Genomic DNA, 9389 nt, shown 5'->3' on the forward strand with positions numbered 1-9389 from the left:
GTCAAATGAGTTGCCTTAAAATGATTTTAACATTTTTAAAATCTCATTTGTTTTGGGAAATCTTAAAATACATTGTGAGATATCTACAGTATAAGTATTAATCTAGCTTGCCGCAGAATACAGACAAAAAAAGACATCCTTGATTTAAGGATAGCAGATGCTAAGTGTATGTAATGGCAATGGTTATAGATCAGTCCACGCTTAAAAAACAAACAAAAAAATTATAATTTAGCAATTATTTGAATTTTCAGCCTTGAAAGTATGCGGCAACCCCACAGCTACATGGGGTGTGTAGGCCCCACTGTAAAAAATACTGGCCCCAATTCTTTATATTTCTATACAGTGTCTTCCACAATGTTTGGAACAAAGACACCATTTTCCTTGATTTACTCCTCTGCTCCCCAGTTTAAAATTACAAACCAAACAATTTAGATCTTGTGATTGAAGTGCCCATCACAGACTTTGATTTAAGGGGATCTGCAGACATTTCGGTCACACTCTGTAGAAATGACAACACATTTTCTCTACACGGTCCTCCCATTTCAGGGCACCATAATGTTTGGGACAGTTGGCATCACAGGTGTTTGTGATCACTCAGGTGGGTTTCTTGCTTCATCAGATACCTTGGTTTGTTTTTACCCTTTGTAGTCTGTAGTTGCCATTGTTCAATGCTAATGAAAGTCAAAGAAACCATTATGAGGATGAAAACAAGAATAAAAGCATTAGAGACACCAGTTAACACTTAGGATGATCAAAAGCAACTGTCTGGAATATCATTTAGAATGAATGCACTGGAGAGCTCAGCAATCATAAAGGGGCTGGTAGGCCAAGGAAGACCTCCACTGCTGATGACAGAAGAACCCTCACTGTGGTAAAGAAAAAGGCCCAAACGTCTGTCTGACAGATCAGACACAGTCTTCAGTGGGTCGATACGTGTGTGTGTCAGAGATGACTATCAGCAGAAGACTTCATGACCTGAAACAAAGAGAGCACACTGCAAGATGAATACCACTAGTTAGATTGATAGATAGATAGATACTTTATTAATCCAAAGTGGAAATTCACATACTCCAGCAGCAGCATACTGATAAAAAACGATATTAAATTAAAGAGTGATAACAATGAAGGTATAACAACAACAACATTTATTTATATAGCAGATTTTCATACAAACAGTAGCTCAAAGTGCTTTACATAATAAAGAATAGAAAAATAAAAGACACAATAAGAAAACAAAATAAATCAACATTAATTAACATCGAATAAGAGTAAGGTTCAATGGCCAGGGGGGGACAGAAAAAACAAAACCACTCCAGACGGCTGGAGAAAAAATAAAATCTGTAGGGATTCCAGACCATGAGACCGCCCAGTCCCCTCTGGGCATTCTACCTAACATAAATGAAACAGTCCTCTTTGGATTTAGGGTTCTCACGGAAGGGCTTGATGAAGATGGTCACATAGAGTTCTGCCTTTTAATCCTTCCATCATTGTTGGAGCATCAACAGACAGACAATAACTTTGTATAATGTTAATGTTTACCCCCCGGGTGGAATTGAAGAGTTGCATAGTGTGGGGTCTCCTCAGTCTGTCAGTTGAGCAGGACGGTGACAGCAGTCTATCACTGAAGCTGCTCCTCTGCCTGGAGATGATCCTGTTCAGTGGATGCAGTGGATTCTCTATGATTGACAGATCGCTCTGCCACAGATGTCAACCTGTCAAGCTCCGTGCCTACAATAGAGCCTGCCTTCCTCACCAGTTTGTCCAGGCGTGAGGTGTCCCTCTTCTTTATGCTGCCTCCCCAGCACACCACCGCGTAGAAGAGGGCACTCGCCACAACTGTCTGATAGAACATCTGCAGCATCTTATTGCAGATGTTGAAGGACGCCAGCCTTTTAAGGAAATATAGTCGGCTCTGTCCTCTCTTGCACAGAGCATCAGTATTGGCAGTCCAGTCCAATTTATCATCCAGCTGCACTCCCAGGTATTTATAGGTCTGCACCCTCTGCACACAGTCACCTCTGATGATCACGGGGTCCGTGAGGGGCCTGGGCCTCCTATAATCTACCACCAGCTACTTGGTTTTGCTGGTGTTCAGTTTGTTAGCCACAAAAACAGGATGGCCAGATTACAGTTTGTGAAAAAAATTACTTCAAAGAGCCTGTAGAATTCTGGGAAAAGTTCTGTGGACAGATGAGACAAAGATGAACCCGATCAGAGTGATGGCAAGAGCAAAGTGTGGAGATGACAAGGAGCTGCCCAAGATCCAAAGCAGACCACCTAATCTGTTAACCATGGTGGTGGGGGTGTTATGGCTGCCACAGGTCCTGGCACACTTCTCTTCATTGATGATGGAACTGCTAGCAGCAGTGGCACAGTGAATTCTGAGGTGTGTAGAAACATCTGATCTGCTCAAAGTCCAGTTGATGCCTCCAAGCTAATTGGACAGAACTTTATCCACCAACAAAATAATAATCCCAACATATTGTTAAGGCAACACAGGGGTTTGTCGAAGCTAGAAAATGGAAAATGCTTGCTTGGCCAAGCCAATCACCTGATTTAAATCCAACTGACCAGTTGCGAGAAGCAGATCATAGATACACGATGAAGTACCTGCCAAATAATACAAAGAGTACAGGATGTGTGTTTCGCCCTAATTGGGGCTCGTTAGTTATACGCACCTTTGCTTCCAATCTCAGGGATCAAACCTCAGACACAGGGTCAAGCACGAGTTGTGTGCACTTTGTATTATTTGGTAGGTACAGTGTCACACACATATAGATATACATCCTCTTTAATAAAACCCCTGTGTGCGTCCAGGTGTCCGTGTGTGTGTGTCTTCTGGTGAAGTGCGCATGCGCGGGGCCACACGGCACGTGTTCAGTCTCTTCCTGTGCATTCCCTGTGTGTGCAGAGAGAGAGAGAGACACACACAGGTGCGTGTGCGCGACAGACAGACAGACACGCACGCACGAGAGATAGACACGCACGTACACACATACACGCAGGCAGGCAGGCCTGCGCGAGAGACAGTCGCGCACGCACACACACACACACACACACAGGCAGGCCCGCATGGGGGACACGCACACACGCGCAGGCCCGCCACAGAGACAGACACGCACGCACGCCCGCACACATACACACACGAGCAGGCCCGCGACAGAGACAGACACACACACAGGCGCACGCGTGAATTGTTGCAATGTTACTTTTCTTGGTTGTTTATTAGATTACGGATTTTTCAAATGTTCATTTTTTTCCCTGTGCTTAAAACTCATTTAAAAAAAGTGTTTTTAAGCGAGCGGTTCGTAGCGCTATAGCGTGAACTCTTGCAGTGTTAGTTTTCTCTGTTGTTCAAGGTTTTCTCAGTGTTATTCAATGTTTTTACATTTAGTTTACTATTACGTTGTGTATTCAATGGTATAATTAACTATATTTGTGCTTAAAATCTTAAAAAATATATATTTACATACGGTTCATACGGTCTGGAACGGATTAATTATATTTACATACAATCCTATGGGGGAAATTACTTCGGTTCCACCGAGGTTCCACTGTATTACTGTCCGACAAAATTACAGGCATTTCACGGAAATACAAACCAGTATTACTGCGAGAGAAAATTAAAGGCACACAATACAGTGACGCATATTACAGCCACATACAAGGTCCCTTGCCATTTAATATAGACTGTTCCTACTAATGTTTATGTACTACTGTTGTAGCGCGCGTTATTGTAACGGGCTTAATGTCTAGTTTATATACAGGTATATATAAATCTAGTGATCATGCTGTGCCTTGATTTTCTGAAACTGATTTAGCCACAGAAAAGACACTCTTTCAAACAGCAATGTAGTATGAACGAAGCACATTCTGAAATAACTTAAGATAACTAAGGTCTATTGGTGCAGGAGCACCTGCAGACAGTCGCAGCGTGAAAGGCAGTTATCTCAAGATGTCTGGAGGCTTTAAGGTCCGCTCACTTATGTGCTCTACTCCTGTCCAGACTGCCTCTTGCTCTGCTCCAGACACGACTCCCGTCTCCCTTCAGCTCAGCATCCTTTGATTGCTGTAGTAAGGCAGACAATTCAGAAGTTGTCAAGTTTGCTGTGTGTTTGAATAAAATCTCTAATGCTGTTTATATGCCAAATACTGATCCTTCAAGTGCTAGAATAAAGGTGTTTTTGCCCACTTCTCTGCTGCCTGTCATTTTGTCTAATTTAGTAGCCCAAATGTGACACTGTCTATCTCTCTCTTCCTCTCTGTCTTTATGTGTGTGTGTATATACATATATATATATACATATATATATATATATATATATATATATATATATATATATATACACTCACCTAAAGGATTATTAGGAACACCATACTAATACGGTGTTTGACCCCCTTTCGCCTTCAGAACTGCCTTAATTCTACGAGGCATTGATTCAACAAGGTGCTGAAAGCATTCTTTAGAAATGTTAAGCCCATATTGATAGGATAGCATCTTGCAGTTGAAGGAGATTTGTGGGACGACATCCAGGGCACGAAGCTCCTGTTCCACCACATCCCAAAGATGCTCTATTGGGTTGAGATCTGGTGACTGTGGGGGCCATTTTAGTACAGTGAACTCATTGTCACGTTCAAGAAACCAATTTGAAATGATTCGAGCTTTGTGACATGGTGCATTATCCTGCTGGAAGTAGCCATCAGAGGATGGGTACATGATGGTCATGAAGGGATAGACATGGTCAGAAACAATGCTCAGGTAGCCAGTGGCATTTAAACGATGCCCAGTTGGCACTAAGGGGCCTAAAGTGTGCCAAGAAAACATCCCCCACACCATTACACCACCACCACCAGCCTGCACAGTGGTAACAAGGCATGATGGATCCATGTTCTCATTTTGTTTACGCCAAATTCTGACTCTACCATTTGAATGTCTCAACAGAAATCGAGACTCATCAGACCAGGCAACATTTCTCCAGTCTTCAACTGTCCAATTTTGGTGAGCTCGTGCAAATTGTAGCCTCTTTTTCCTATTCGTAGTGGAGATGAGTGGTACCCGGTGGGGTCTTCTGCTGTTGTAGCCCATCCGCATCAAGGTTGTGCGTGTTGTGGCTTCACAAATGCTTTGCTGCATACCTCGGTTGTAACGAGTGGTTATTTCAGTCAAAGTTGCTCTTCTATCAGCTTGAATCAGTCGGCCCATTCTCCTCTGACCTCTAGCATCAACAAGGCATTTTAAGCCCACAGCATACTGGATGTTTTTTCCTTTTCACACCATTCTTTGTAAACCCTAGAAATGGTTGTGCGTGAAAATCCCAGTAACTGAGCAGATTGTGAAATACTCAGACCGGCCCGCCTGGCACCAACAACCATGCCACGCTCAAAATTGCTTAAATCACCTTTCTTTCCCATTCTGACATTCAGTTTGGAGTTCAGGAGATTGTCTTGACCAGGACCACACCCTAAATGCATTGAAGCAACTGCCATGTGATTGGTTGATTAGATAATTGCATTAATGAGAAATTGAACAGGTGTTCCTAATAATCCTTTATGTGAGTGTATATATATATATATATATATATATATATATATATATATATATATATATATATATATATATATATATAAGCTGCTCAAAAAATTTAAAGGAACACTTTGAAAGCATATCAGATCTCAATGGGGAAACCAGAATCCTGCTGGCTCTCTCTACTGATATGGACTGATATGGTAATGTGTTGGGAACGAATCAACGATCAACCTACAGAGGGCTGAATTCAACGACACCTCGAAAATCAAAGTGACAAAATAATGCGTCAGGCAGGCTCACCCGATTTTGATGAAATTCCATTGCAGCAACTCTACAGTAAATCGTACTCAGTAGTTTGTATGCAACCCCACATGCTTGTATGCATGCCTGACAACATCCTAATGAGATGACGGATGGTGTCCTGGTGGATCTCCTCCCAGATCTGGACCAGGGCATCACTGACCTCCTGTACAGTTTGAGGCGTTGGGTGGACCGAAACATAATGTCCCACCCAGAGGTGTTCTATTGGATTGAGGTCAGGTGAGTGAATGTGGGGGCCAGTCAATGGTATCAATTCCTTCATCCTCCAGGAACTGCCTGCAAACTCTTGCCACATGAGGACGGGCATTGTTGTGCACCAGGAGGAACCCAGGAGCCACTGCACCAGCATAGGGTCTGACAATGGGTCCAAGGATTTCATCCTGATACCTTATGGCAGTCAAGGTGCTGTTGTCTAGCCTGTAGAGGTCTGTGCATCCCTCCATGGATATGCCTCCCCTGACCCACCACCAAACTGGTCATGCTGAACAATGTTACAGTCAACATATTATTCTCCAAGGCTTCTCCAGACCCTTTCACGTCTGTCACATTTGCTCAGGGTGAACCTGCTCTCATCTGTGAAAAGCACAGGGTGCCAGTGGTGGAACTGCCAATTCTGGTATTCTATGGCAAATGCCAATCGAGCTCCACAGTGCCAGGTGGGCAGTGAGCAGAGGGCCCACTACAGGACGTCTGGCCCTCAGGCCACCCTCATGAAGTCTGTTTTTTGATTGCTTTTTCAGTGGCCTGCTGGAAATCATTTTGTAGGCTCTGGCAGTGCTCATCCTTTTTCTCCTTGGCCAAAGGAGCAGATATCAGTCCTGCTGATGGGTTAAGGACCTTCTGTGAGGGGCTCTGTCCAGCTCACGCCTCCTTCCCAGCATTCCTCCACTTCCGGCTCCTCCTTTAAAAAATGGCTGCCGACGCCTAGTATGGCGTTGTGTCCAGCCTGTCTCCTTGAATATCCTCCATGTCATTGAGACTGTGCTGGGAGATATAGCAAACCTGGAAATGGTACGTATTGATGTGCCATCCTGGAGAAGTTGGACTACCTGTGCCACCTCTGCTGGGACCTGGTATCACCTCATGCCTACCAGTAGTGACACTGACTGTAGCAAATGCAAAACGAGTGACAAAACAGATGAGGAGGGAAAAATGTCAGTGGGCTCCCTCCACCAGTTAAACCATTCATTCCTGTTTTGGGGGTCATCTCATTGTTGCCCCTCTGTTGTTCATTTCATTAACACCAAAACAGCTGAAACTGATTAACAAGCCCCTCTGCTACTTCACTGACCAGATCAATAGCCCAGATGTTTCATTGACTTGATGCTGTACTCTCATTCAAAAGTGAGACATTTATACATGATATATATATATATAGTGAGATATGGCCAGCCATTCATCCCGGCCAATGCCCCCAGGCCGCCAGATGGAGCCCTCCTTGCAGAATAGAGGTGCCCTGAATGCCAGCAGGGAATTATGGACAGTGGAATTATAATGTACAGCCCTGCTGGATACCATGGGGGCCGCCAGGAGTCCCTGCAGGGAGGCCCAGGGATTTATATTTTCTGTATAGCCCGGAAGTATTTCCAAGTCACGGGAACGGAAGAAATGATATACTTCTGGGCTGAAGAAAAAGCAAAGTTTTTACCCGACCCGGAAGTGCTGGATAATCTCATGGACTGAGGGCTCAGAAGCACTTCCGTGTCGAGGACTATAAAGGACTGTGGGAGATCCCAGACAGATGAGCTAAGTTGGGAGGAGGGGTGGCTAAGCATCTGGGAGAGGACGATTATTGATTATTGGGATTTTGTTTTTTTATATGAGAATTGTGAAGAGGAGCGTGCTTGGTGCACATTATTATTATAATAAATAATTATTGGACTTTTTCTCTGGTGTCTGACGTGGTGTCTGAGGGTTCAAGGGAGTGAGAGAGCCCTAATCTGTCACTATATACATATATATATATATATATATATGTGTGTGTGTGTGTGTATGTGTGTACATGTAGGGGTGTTCAGCTCCAGTCCTGAAGGGCCAAAGAGGCTGCAGGTTTTCATTCTTACCCTTTTTTTAGTCACTGACCAGTTTTTGCTACTAATTAACTTTTTTTGCCTTACTTTTGATTGACTTGCAATTTATGTCTCAGTCCCCTTAATTGTTTCTCTTTTTTTGTTAATTTTGGTAATTAGCAGTGTCCATCATACAATATCAGAAAATAATGAATGAGAGTATCAACAAGCCATGGAATTAAATAACAGGTTTAATGAACAACAAGACTCGGCTTCTTATTAAGAAATTGGTTGGAGTTTGAGACCCTGACTTAGCTGGTCATTTGTTTTCTTACTTCACATCTAATTTTTGTTAGGCTACCATTTAAGGCAAAAAGAGTAATTTCAATAGGAACAAGTCTTAAAAAAGAAAGCAATTAAAATTAAGAAGAAAGAAGTCAATTAACAGCAGAAACCAATCACTGATGAGGAAAGGTGGCAGGAAGGAAAACCTGCAACCACAGTAGCCTTCCAGGATCAGAGCTGGACACCACTGATAAATATATATGTTGTGATGGACAGTATGTCCCATGCCCGGCCCGGACGCTCCTGCTGCATATGCTCAATACCTCCCCCGGGACAGCCTGGCTGGGAGCTGGGATGGCCACTAGGGGGAGCTGCATGGAGTCAACAGCCCGGCTGGACGAGTCTTCAGCCCCACCCGGAAGTGCAATTAGGACCAGGTGGTCAAGCACCTGGAACGCTTCCGGGTGGGCTATAAAAGGGGCCATCCACCACCACTCGAGTCGGGAAGAGGAGGAGTGGTGGTAAAGGAGAAGAGAGTGTTTTGGTGGTGTTAATTGTGCTTTTTATTGGGACTGTGTTGGGCTGTGTGACACGGGGAAGATGTTTCCCACGGCTGAAGAATAATAAAAGCCGATGTGTATTTTGTACGTGCCTCTGTGTCAGTCTGTGCCGGGTCCGGTGCTATACAGCAATCAGATTACAATTGTATTAAAATTGTATATATACAATGTGTTTGTATTGTATTGTAATTGTATTGTATATCCTCTTTAATAAAAGCCCTGTGTGCGTCCAGGTGTCTGTGTGTGTGTCTTCTTGTGAAGTGCGCATGCGCGGGGTCACACGGCACGTGTTCAGTCTCTTCCTGTGCATTCCCTGTGCAGACACACACATAGGCGCATGAGAGACAGACATGCACACACACACACACAGGCGCGCGCGGGACGCACAAACACACACACACAGGTGCGCGCGGGACCCACAAACACAGGCGCGCGTGGGACACACACACACACACACAGGCGCGCACGGGACGCACACACACACAAGCGCACGCAGGACACACACACACACACAGGCACACGCGGGATGCACACACACACACACACACACAGGCGCGCGCGGGACGCACACACACACAGGCGCGCGCGGGACGCACACACACACACACACAGGTGCACATGGGACGCACACACACACACACACACACACAGGCGCGCACAGGACGCACACACACACATGTGCACGCGG

This window comes from Polypterus senegalus, chromosome 2, assembly GCF_016835505.1.
Source record: "Polypterus senegalus isolate Bchr_013 chromosome 2, ASM1683550v1, whole genome shotgun sequence".
Lineage (NCBI taxonomy): Eukaryota > Metazoa > Chordata > Cladistia > Polypteriformes > Polypteridae > Polypterus > Polypterus senegalus.